A 12,379-nucleotide genomic window follows, 5' to 3' on the forward strand; every position below is an offset into this window, starting at 1 on the left:
TATAAATTGGTGAAAAAAATCTTTGGGAAACAACATTTAGTATAACATCTCGTTAGCAATACACAATTTTAAATGTTAACGAGAAATTCTAAACACAATATATAATTATAAAGTTTGTAGAGTTTATTTGTTTATAATTAAGCACAAAACTACACAATGGGCTATATGTGCTCTACTCACCACGGGTATCGAAACCCGGTTTCTAGCAGTATAAGTCCGCAGACATACCGCTGAGCCACTGGGGGGGGCAAGTACGTATAAACCTAGTTTATTAATCTTAATAAGAAATACTATATCTTCAGGGATGGGTAAGATGCTCAATGTCAAAGTATGTTTGTTTCACTAAGAACTGTAAATATGCACTTAATAAATGTACATTGTGTCATAATTATGTAAAAATAACTTTATCTATATAAATAGATATTCCAATTTCTCTTAAAGTGCCATCTATATAAATAGATATTCCAATTTGTCTTAAAGTGTCATTTACATAAATACATATTCCAATTTGTCTTAAAGTGTCATCTATATAAATACATATTCCAATTTGTCTTAAAGTGTCACCTATATAAATACATATTCCAATTTGTCTTAAAGAGTCGAACCGTGCGAATGAAGGTTTATTAATGCGTAAGTTATTTTCAAACATTTAATATATTTTCTCATCTTGTATGCTCTCATTTAGAAGTATCTGGTTGCTATGTTTCGGTAAATACGTCCTGAATCACATTAAAACAACCGGTCTTTTTTGTATTTAGGAATTGTATTGAATTATGAATCGGCAAAGTTACCACGAATTATATGGAACTTGTTCCGTTTTCAACGTTTGAATGAACTGTCTTTCAGAAATATTATGGTTGTGAGTTGCATGACTCAATACACGGTAGTACACCTCGTACTTGAACCAGTAAACACTATTCAAGAGCTTGGATATTTGATAAGCTGAGAAAGTGAAAGAGAAAATACGTTAATTACAAAACTCAGGCTTTACTTTCTTTATCTCGTACATGCATATTCACCTCCTTTAAAGTTATGCACCCATTTAATATATCAGCTAAAATACATTGGTTATTAAACCATCTTTTCACTAGTCAAACAAACAAATAATAAACAAGCTTTACAGGCCAGATTCAATAGAACAAAGGTTTACATTTTATTATTACACATTTCAAGGAAAGATATTGTAGTTAGAATTTAAACAATCTACTAGATTAAGGACATTTAGCAAAGACTCAATAACATACTAATTAAGAAATGAAGTCATATGCGAGTGGTTTTTAATATAATTTGATCTTATATTCTGTATATCAACTAGACCAGATTTTAACCAAGAAACGTAAGTAAAAGACCTGGAATTTATATTTTTATGGCAAAGCTACAGAGGCTTTGTTCCGCCGTCCTTAATTCTGAGCTATTAACCAGAGGAAAGACAACCAGTCAGCAGCATCCTAACACCAAATATCCAAGATAAGGGATTGACTTTTACTCTTACAACGAATCTACAACTTAAAGTGCGGGGAATATTTTGTGGTATCGCAGAGATTCGATCCTGTCTTGTCAGATCTGAAATTCAGAGCCAACCCGCGCCCTTAGGATGTGGACCACCAGACATTAAATGTAAACATAGTCATCGTTTAATACAATTTCTTACCTTTACCATACGAGTTCAGTAAAACGAGAGTGTGTTGTTAATGTTAGAAATCCAATTATAAATAGAAGTATCAAGAATATGTTATATGATTTTTTTTTTCCACGCAGACAGTCATTGTGCTAGTGAAGACCAAAACAAAAAATAATTCACATAGTACTCGATCAAGACTATATGTATGAGATTGAGAAGGACCGTATATCCGGAATTTTGAAGTGCAACATTTAGTAGTGTAGTAATGTAGACTTGGAATCACCACTTTATCAGAGAAGATCTTCCATCGGTAGTGGATAGGTATCGAGTATGACATTCCAGCTGATGCTCCTACGTTATAAAACTGATACCGAAAGTTCTTCTAAATCAATGCTACTTCCAGTTGTCATTTTGTAATTGTTTTACATTCACTTCTCGTGGAAACACATATGTTGCTGCTAGAAGTGAATAAATATTGGCCAATTAACACAGTTGTTTGGTTAACCACGGTTATCGTAGCTATACAGTAACAATTATCGAACGCAATGTAGTTATATCCATAGTAAAGGAAATCCGTTTCTTCTGAACACTCTCTCGCATTAATGTTTTAATAACTGATAACTACTATTTTAACTGGTGTGATAATCAAATGGTTTTAAAAACAACGTTCGTACCTTTTCTACAAAGAAAGAAACGAGTTTATTGTAAATTATTCAATTTTTTATGTTTAGATATTATTTAAGAAATATAATTTAACTTCAAATGGTGAAAACCTAAGAATATTAGAAATAATAGGTAACTATCTATGAAAATATTAGCTTAACTTTTATTAAAATAACTGTACATTTGTTACTACAATGTTATTTGTATTTTAATTGTTATTTTCCTTCAAAAACTGTCACAAACATATCATAGTGCAATAAGAATATTTTCGAAAGGAATCTGCTATATTTTTAACATCAGTAATCGAATAATTAAACGAATGTGGTTTTAATTCGTAGTGACTGGTTTGCCTTATGAAAAGTTGATACAAGTAACTTCTAATTATTTAACGTCTGATCAAAGTAACTACCTACTTATTTGAGAGCTATAAAAAACCAATTAATGAATATAAGTAATTTAATATACTGTTTTTATGTTTTTTGTATTGATAAGAATGCATCGTTTAACTTGTTCAATATCATCAATATATTATTACCGATATTAAGGTTAGTTACGTTTCAGGTTTCATCCGTTAAAAATAAATATCCAACATAACGAGCATTATTTATCTTTTACACATAATTTAATTTTGTAGGAATCATTTTCAATTATTAATGCTAAGGAACCTAAAACAACGAATATATAGTACATAAGATGATTCCTCAGTCTGATTCTTTGTACTTGCGAATCTGAACATTAGAGAATTTGTTATATATTTTAAAGATGATGTAATTAAATAAATAGATAATAATTGTTTTGTTAGAGAAACATGTGATTATTATTATTTACTTTTTTATCAATAGTTAGAAAATATATTTTTCTTATAGAACATATTGATACTTTAATTTTTTACGTAGGTTAGAAGTATGGGACTTCTTCAAATAAATCTAAAGCATTATCAGCAGTAGGGTCTGGTATGGCCTTGTAGTTAGGGCGCTAGACTTGGAACTTAGGGGTCGTGGGGTGTTATAATGTGATGGTCAAACCCACTTTTTGTTGGTAAAAGAGTAGCCCAAGAGTGGATGGTGTTGAGTACCTACCTTCTCTCTAGTCTATCAGTTCTAAATTAGGAACAGCTAGTACTGATAGCTCTTGAGTAGCTTTGCATAAATTCAGCAACAACAAGTAACAATAGAGATGATTATATACATCTAATTTAGAATAATTGACAGTTTGCATATAATAATTTTTCGGTACGATAGTCGTAGTTAACTCTAATTATTGCTCTGCACTCGATCCATTAATTTTATTGTTTAGGAGATACACTATTAAATCGTAATTAATTTCTGAAAAAAAAAAATATATACGCATTTTTACCAACTGAGCGCTCTAACTTAGAATCAAAATTAAGTGAATTACATCTACTCTTGGAATGTCCAATTTACCAATAATGTAATATTTCTTTGTATAGTTATTAATATTTTTGGTACTTGTAAGTCTCGTACAAAATTAATAAATTAATTGCATTTATTAATGACACTTAACTGTAAAAAATTAAAGATTATTTACAGTTAATTAAAAAATTGTTATACGTTTTTCAATGAATAACGTTATAAAACTTTGAATACTGCATTTAGAGATAAGTTTGTTTGCGTTCATTTGGTTATTACATCATGATTTCAAAAATTATTCTAATGTATTCAATTGAATTTCAAGTCACAGAAGCTATCGAATCATTTTTTCATAACGTTCACTACCTTGATCATGATAACGAGTTCGTAGCCAGACTTACTATGTTAATGGTTAAAAAGGATTATTAAATTAAATTTGTATTTGCTGTTTGTAATTAAAAAGAAAATCAAAGCATAACTCCTTAGACGAAACATTTGCATAATGTTTGAGAGAAAAACATTCATTTAGGTTAAACTGATAATTTCCACAATATTACAGTTACTTCGTTTACATGTTAACCCTTATTTTTCGAAATGTACTCGGATAAGGATAATAATGATTTAGGTTGAACTGTTATATCCTTTCTATAGGATATGTATATGTTATTTTTAAATTGTTTGATGATTGAACCATACAACTTAAATTGATATTAACTCCCTTTGTCGAGTTTTTACATGCAGTCAGTTATGCCGTGGATTAATTATAATTGCTTCTACTTATAGCTTAGTGAGAAAAAATTAGTATACAAAAGGAGATTTGGATAATATAAGCACAACATTGACGTTGCTAAATGGTTTTCGTGGATGAAAGTGTTTATAAAACAACAGCAACAGCAAAAAAGTTGTGCGTTTGATAATTTACGTGCGCAATCATCCGTTACTTTATTTATACAGGCAGTCACGTGAACAATGGTTACATATAAATCACGCTAGATGGCAGCAGACTATAACATATGATATCCATGGTGGCCGTTTTATCGACGGGTTCGTCTTCCCTTACTTTCCTTTATATTCAGAAGGAAAACATAGTCATCAATGTCAGTATTTTGTAAGTTTTTCAGGTTTTATTTCTTCTACTACTGACCAAATTACCCATAACAGAATTAAAGAGGAGAGAAATATAACAATATGATGTTTGATACTAATCACATCGATGCTGTTAATTACCTAAAAACTGATATAAATTTAGGTAGACTGCAAAACATGTAACATAAAGATGAAGTTGATAGCGGGGTAAGTTTTTACAGCGCTCACAATTTTAAAAGTCCTGTATTGATGAAAGTGTGTACTAGTATGTGATTAGACCATCTGAATGTCATGTAAGTAAAGATTAGAGTCCAGCGAGGCTTTCGAAAGGTAGAAACAGTTAATCAAATACTAGAAAGTTTGTTTTCTAATGTAGAACCTTTTGTTATATGATTTGTTTACAACAGGATGAAGTATTCATAAGACGTTTCAAAATATTTAATATTATAAAACGCTACTAAAATTCCAAGTCGATATTACTAAGGAAGACTAATACGAAACCACCAAAATCTGTTACAGTAAATGTAGTTTATTACAAGAGGTTACTTCAATTGCACAATGCTTGATCTGGCTCTCATCACATGCTAAGATAACTTTGGGTAATTACCATGTGTTTACTGAAGGTCATTTAAAAACCTGAACATCTATTTCAGAAGCTTATTGGGTAAGAAGGGGGTAAAGTGATGTACTACATTATTGGATTTTAGAGCCCAAGTACCATTAATAGTAGGATTTATTAACTTAAATATTTTAGGTTTTATTAACTGGTTCATTCATTATGAGCTTGGGATGCCAACGTCGTAAAATAAATTGTACTTACCCTTTTGTCTATTTTAGTAAATTTTTCTTATTTCTATTTGTTGTTTTATTATATGTCCTGTCGGCTATGAGCAACTATTTTCTCAACCGGAAGAAGGCATCCGTTTAATATCGCACTATTGTCACAGCGATTCAATTTAGATCCTCTTTTATCCTAATTCATAACTCAATCTGTTCCTAATACTTATAACAATAACCTTGTTTAAGCAACATTAATTTATATCTGTATATTTTAATAGCATTTCACGTGGAGATAAATAAGAATTCTTGTATTTATTGTGCTTGTTGATTATCGATTTAGCTATCTGTTATTAATTTACTGCATATTGTGTTTTTCTTTAAATACACCTGCCTTCATTGTTTTGAGTAAATATTGTTTCAGGAGTGTTTGGTCAGCTCTTGGTGATGTTGACTGGCATGAATTAGACGTGGATTAAACCAAGTTTTGACGTTTGAGTAATATCGTATATCTTATTTTATTAATAATGACACGGTCAACCTTTCTAGCTGAAAAAGTCTTGTATTTTCATAAACCTTCCGTTATTACTTTGCAGCAGAATGCTAACGTCACCATTTTTCTTACCGTACGAAACGTTTATCATGGTGAAAGTTAGACACGGCGTGTTCTCACAGTAAATTATTGTGAAACAATAATAAAGCGAGAGCGTTTATCTTGGTCGCCTAATCCAATCGTTAGAAAAAAAAAGAACAAGAGTGAAGTTATTAAAATACTTAAACCAATAAAATTCCACATATCGTTAGTTATACAGACTCTGTTTCGTAATTAAAAATAATGATTTGTTTTTTATCATAGTTTCCTACAAAAAATGGATTTATGTTTCCGCTAATTGTGCGCATGTTAATGCATTTCTTTGCGTTATTAAACACTTCACTCAAATGTCAGAGTCAGTTTCTTTCACGCAAAATATCACCACGTTTTAGAATTAAGATAGTCTGTAGCAATGATTTGACAAAAGAACTGCTGGATTTGGCTGGGTTTTAGCAATAGTAGAGTCGTTCAAGTATCACTAGTCACGCAGCTAAATCATTAAGGTTGTTGTCAGTGTGTCTCCGAAACCGGACAGTCTGAATAATGTATCCCTCATTTCGCTAGAACGAACATGCTTTCAATTAAGCCACGCGACACGCAGCTTTAAATGACTGAGTTATGTAAAAGCAAAGAATTGAAAAAAAAGTAAACTTTTAGGTATATATATATATTTTGTTTTATTCTTTGTAAATAATAAGGAGAGATAATTAGTCCTAGAGAAACTTGTCTATCCCCCCCCCTTGTATCACTTACAGGAAAGATATTAAACATCTATTGAAAAAAATTAAAAATTTCGATTTTTACTCTTCTGACGTTGCAACCTCACAACGAACTATATATGCTGCTTTTCTTTCAACTGTGCGAAGATATAATTATATCGGAGATTGCTACATAAACAGAGGCAGTGTTGGCAAACAAGGTGGTAAACAAACTTTGAACAAACAACAATGAATTAATTATTGAGTGATTCCATAGTGAGTCAATTTTATTGTAATGCATCTGATTTATTAAGAAATGTGTTTGTTTTTGTGCCACCGTGCAGAGCGCTTTACTTAAGTTAGATCTTGTTGGCTTTCAATTGGGTAATAGAGTCAACAACAGCATTAATTACAACAAATAATCACTAAAGAAGGTAACAGGTATTTTTTAACAAATATTTATTTCCTGAATTAATTGTCTGATTCATTATTTTTACCAGGGAATCTACAAAATTTATCATTTTGAATTAAATTAATTCTTAAAAGTCAAATTCACATCTTTATTTTGAGTTTGGCTCTGAACTGTTTCTACCGAGGTCGAATAAAAATATTCGTTTATAAAACGTTCTAAGACTTTGGTGGTGAAGAATAGGATAAATTCTAAGAAATATAATTTTTTTATATAATTAATACTTTTGAAGTTAAGACTTCATCATTAGACCACAAATTAAAACTAAAACTGTTATAAAGTCCCTTTTATGTTGTGTTATAGCTTATTTTTGTACTTTTAGTCCTTTAAAGAGATTGCTCTAGATAAAACTAGAAACGACGTGGCTAATGTCTTAAGTGTTGTTAAAAATCTTATTAGCTCTCGAAAAGTAGACATATTTTGCAAAAACTATTTGTAAAGACATTTTGGCATAAAGTATACAGTATACATTTGTTGTTGCATGTTTTGAAAATAGAGAAAATTGTAAGATTCTGCTGTAATCTGTGACGGATTTATTATTACATATTTATTTGAAAATCAACGTTTGTTTAGATTAAGTTTTTATTTAGAAATATGCATAGCTTATAGTGTTAAATATGTATTGCAAAACACCCGCCCATTCTCTTAAGTTGCTAAAGATTCTCGAGTGTAAAAATCAACAATACATGTGTGTAAGTAATCGATACGCCTATAAATATAACCAACACGACGCGCCAAAAAACAGGTATATATTATTGGTTTGCCATAGTTGGTGTACTATTTAACTCCGTAAGCTATAACTATGATTAACGCTTATTAATCGGGAAACTTAAGATATTTGACCAGGAACGTTTATAAATTTCGAACATTACAAACCATTTAACTTCAGTGGATTCACATCGGACGTTAGTTCTTATACGAAAACATTACCTAACGTCATCGGTGAAACTCGACCGGTAATCGGCGTGTGATCAGCGAGAACTTCAAAGCTAGCTAGCTCCCTATTAAGTGAATTGTACCTACATCAACTCGAAATTAACTCGCTCATCGTGAAAACGATAAGACATCAAGGAAGTTCCAGACTAGAAATAAGACTTTATATTGCTTGTAAGTTTGTGAAACTTTTGTATATAAATTATTGTTTGCAATAACTATTTGTAATATCTGTTATTGTAAATTGTATTATTATTTATATATTAAACATTTTTAATTAAAAAGAAAACTGTGTATATCAGTATCGTTGGTAAATATCATAAATTGGAGATATATCGGTAAATACTTAACTACTAAATTCGAAATTGTAATACGTAACAAATCGCAGCACAATTACAATTGTTGGAAATGTATATGTGATGAGCTTGTTTAAGATTTCTGTTTCCTTCGGGTATTTATGGGCAAAATACCGGAATCATCCGGTTATTGAAGCTTTATTTAAATCTGAGTTATGGTCTCGCGTAAGCTATAGGATTTTAAACTATATCATATATGATTTCAGAGTTAGTCAAAACTCCACTCTTCTTACCACTAATGCATACTCTACACTAGTTACTTCATTTAGACATTGATATTTTGAAGGAAAAAATAAGTTTTTACATTGTTGAATCAAAGAACACATTTTCCCATTCTTGACTTATCGTAGAGAAATATATACAGGTTATTCGTCGGTCTACCCATTAAGTGCTAGAAAGCTTTCGTAATGAAGGTGGGTTATTTAAGGGTCGAAATATAGATCAAGTAAAGTGAAAGAAAGAAGCTTTAGCAACTTCTAGTACTTTCTAGGCTGAGTAAGATTTTAGAAGCATGGCTTGGTCTACAACAGTACTTGTAGTTAAGAGTTGTAGTTCATGTGTTTTCGTCAGTACGGATGCTCTATTTAATCTTCAATGTTACTTTCATTAAAAGTATTAGTTATAATGTTTAATTTATCTAGTTTTATGATTTTGTATGATTTTACTTTTATTACAGAGTTTACTTTGCATTGTTAGCTTAGTATATATACTTGAGATTAATGTAAATCTTATAAGATATTACTGAATTTTTGGTCGATGACACCCATCTAAAGAAATAATGCTTTCAACAGTAGCACGATAGTAATATTTTTACAGTAGTAATATAAATAACATTACACGTAAATCTAGTTTGATAAGCAGAATATTTCCAAATAACTAATATATGATGATTTTGAGCATCCTATATGAGTAATATTGCCTTACATAAATATACTTTCTATCTTGATATAAATGAGCTACATACATTATTTTAGACGCACTTTTAAACTTGATTGATTTCGTACTAAATAATTGTTTCTGAATCAATAAAAAATACTGCTGCTGAAAACTTCAAACGTTGTTTATCGATTTATGAGTTCCTGTTATTGACAAATTTGGTTAGTTCGCATGTTAACTGTATTTAAAAGTGGTTAGTTACGTGTCATGTTGTCATCCATTAAAAGTATCATAACATTTTACGTAAGGCCAACCAGTGGCAAAATCATTCTTGGTATAAGATAGTCTGTTACAGAAATATCGAAGCCAAATCTCAAATAAGTCAACTCTCCGAGGAACGTATTATAATAATATATATATATATTTGTATTGTAACTTTTCTGTACTATTCAAAAGTTAATACTAATCTAACGTATAATAGTAGTAGACTTATTCTAGTAATAATTAGGGCTCGGCATGGCCTTGTGGTTGAGGCGCTACACTTGCAATGTGAGAGGTCGCGAGATCCAATTGTTGTTCTCCCTTTCAACTGTGGTGGAGTTATAATGCGATAGTCAATCCTACTTTACGCTGATAAAGAGTAGCCCATGAGTTGGAGGTGGGTGGTGTTGACTAGGTGACTTTCTTCTAGTCTATTATTTCTAAATTAGGGTTGGCTAGTGCAGATATTCCTCGAGTAGCTTTACCCCAAATTCAACAAACAAACAAACCAATAATAATCATATTAATCCGAAATCCTATCGAACGTAGTTCTGGCTGAAGTCTATATTTCCTAGTCATGTAACTTTATAACGCATTAATGACCATTTCTATAAATGTGTGAAACGGAGTTTTAGTATTTATAAGATTTAGTACAGCTAATATGCAACCTCTTAATACGAAGCTGCTTAAAGGGTGGATCTTAAGACTAGGTTAAATAGTTTCTACAGAGATATTCTGCAATACAGAAATTTTGGATTAGTTTCATAAATCATGAGCCCCCCCCCCCAGCGGCACAGCGGTATGTCTACAGATTTACAACGCTATAATCAGGGTTTCGATACCCGTGGTGGGCAGAACACAGATAGCCCATTGTGTAGGTTTTTGCTTAATTTCAAACAAACAAAACATAACTCATGAAATGTACAAATCGTTGTCTAAAGATATTCCAGATATAACTTTCCAAATTACCCTAAAATTATTTGCTACAAATAGTTTGGAAAACAGATTATTATTAATATTTGACAAGACTCTTGTTTAACCGTGTATAGTGAATGGGAATTTCAGTCGTTTGTCACTGAAATGTGATTAGTTTAATATCAAGAATATGTGAGCTGTCGTTTCTATATATTTATTAACATGTTGAGAGATATGAGAAACTAATTTTTGGTTAAAATTATTTCTTTCTATAATTACTTGAGCTAACATCTCATTATAGAACTCAAAACAAGATTTTGAATCTAGCAGACTTAACTTGGATATTTGATATAAATATTAATATAATTTTTGTAATATTTAGGATATTTGTATTTATATAAAATAACAGTTATTGACTATAGGAACAACTAAGTTATGTTTTATTGGCAAATGATTGTGAGAAATGACAATACAGTGTCTAAGTAAATTAAATAATAAATTAAACTTTTTACTACAACTTTTGAGAATTATTAAGTTTCTGCCACCAGATGGCATTGACATGAAAACAGTCTGGATTCTGTTCCGAGTTGATCAGAAAATGTTTAAAAATATGCCAACGTTACTTAGTTAATATACGAATAAGTTATTACATATTATTCAAATCTACAAAATCACCTAATCTTGGAAAAAAGTTAGCCTTAAAACAATAAAACCAAGTTCGTAAAAATAACATACATAAAAACGGCTTAGGTGTTTGTTTGTAATTAAGCACAGCGGCTTAGGTGTATAAAATGAAAGTAATTAATTGACAATGTTACATGAGAAATTCAATGGAAAGAGGAAATTTAAGAAAAAGATTTACAAAAAAATACTAATCTGCTGATTACGCCCTTAAGTATTTTAGTGTGGTAACACAGTTTGAGCTCGAAACAACAGCTTAGCTTTTATAACAAGAAAAATCAATAAATTCTGTAAATCCACATTCATAAATTAATTATATGAAGGAGGAGAAGGATTACATAAATTTTTATTAGTAAGGAATATCAGGGAAATCCTTCATTTATCATCTAGCTAAAGATACATTTATTCATACTAAAGAGAACGTTAAAAACAACGAATAACAAACGATATACATGTGTTATGTTTGGATAGACCTCCAACTTATAATTTATATTGCGATAAAGGGAAGGAAACTTTCGGACTACTTATCTCTTACAATATCATGAAACTGTGCTAAGCCAGACAAAACACGACGCCAATTATATGCACTCTTAGTTTCCAATAAGTTTGGTTTGTTTTGAATTTCGCGCAAAGCTACACCATGGTTATCTGCGCTATCCGTCGCTAATTTAGCAGTGAAAGACTAGAAAGATGGCAGCTAATTATCACTACCCATCACCAACTATTGGACTACTCTTTTAGCAACGTATAGTGGGATTGACTGTCACCTTATAATGCCTCCACGGCTAAGAGGGCGAGCATGTTTGGTGGGACGAGGATTCGAACCTGCAACCTTCATATTACGAGTTACAGTCCCTAACCACCTGGCCAATAAGAAGAATTAGCATGCAAATTTACCCACAAAACTGTTATTTTGGTGTCTAATACTAGTGCGTTAATATTATCCTCTTAGCTTGCTGTTTAACGTATTGGTTGTCCCCAGGTGGGACAACGGTAAGTTTACTGACTTACAACACTAAGATCCAAAGCTTATTGGAAAAGAAATAATAATTTACAAACAAGTAAGTATAAGAGTAATAGT

This window comes from Limulus polyphemus, unplaced genomic scaffold, assembly GCF_000517525.1.
Source record: "Limulus polyphemus unplaced genomic scaffold, Limulus_polyphemus-2.1.2 Scaffold65, whole genome shotgun sequence".
Taxonomy (NCBI): Eukaryota; Metazoa; Arthropoda; class Merostomata; order Xiphosura; family Limulidae; genus Limulus; species Limulus polyphemus.